This window comes from Seriola aureovittata, chromosome 6 (assembly GCF_021018895.1).
Source record: "Seriola aureovittata isolate HTS-2021-v1 ecotype China chromosome 6, ASM2101889v1, whole genome shotgun sequence".
Lineage (NCBI taxonomy): Eukaryota > Metazoa > Chordata > Actinopteri > Carangiformes > Carangidae > Seriola > Seriola aureovittata.
Window position 1 is genome coordinate 4,587,083 of NC_079369.1, and position 951 is coordinate 4,588,033.

The window sequence follows — 951 nt, forward strand, 5'->3', positions numbered from 1 at the left end:
TGTCCCCACATATGAAATAGGAGGATAACAGTGTAACAACACAACAAGTTTTTTCTTTTTAAAATTTGGGATTGAGGTGCATGACCTTGAACTGCATACTACATTAAATTACCTAAGATTAAACAGAATAAGTAATAAGTAGGCTGTTAGTGTCATGGCCTACAGAGGGTACACCAAAATAAAAATAAAGAAATCTATCACAACATATCTAATATGACTGTGCACAGGGAAGAGTGTTGCTCTGTTGCTCTCTTTAAACACAACAGTGTCATTCGCACTGTAAGTAGAGCTTAGACTATATAAGCAGGGCAGGACGGAAAGGGTTAAAATTGTCTTAGGTGACCATGAACTGAATTTCAACATGGCTCCAGTGTAAGATTCACTGGTGAAAATGTGCTACTGTTGTATATTTAATGTTCAATTGCTCTTGTACAAGTGAAGCTAGTGAGCTTTAACCCTCATTTAAATTGTAGAATAATGATGCAGAATGCATGTTGAAAATGCATTATTAATACTGTTGCATGGTTTTTCTGGCCCCAGTGTAATTTTCATGTTTCCACTTGAAAACCTCGCGTCTAAGGGAAAAAAAATCGTCATCCTCAGTGTCTCTTGGAACAGGTGTTATTTACCACAATAATCATTTATTGAAATGTTGTATGTATTTTTTATTCCTTATCTAAGTAGTCAAAATCGCAAGCTTTAAGCATGGTTAACCTCATATACACAATGATGAATTAATATGTTTAAGTTAGTAAGTAAGTAAGTAAGTACCTTCTGTTCCTTCCATTTTAGGCTATTAAAAGGCATCCAAAACGTGGAACATGTTTAGATTAATTTTTATGAAAAGTTAAACTGACTGCAGACTGGAAGCCTTTTTGATTGAGTTATAGTGGCTTCAGACTTCTTCACTTTTTGCACACTTTATAGTGGATTTAATTTAAATTGATAAAA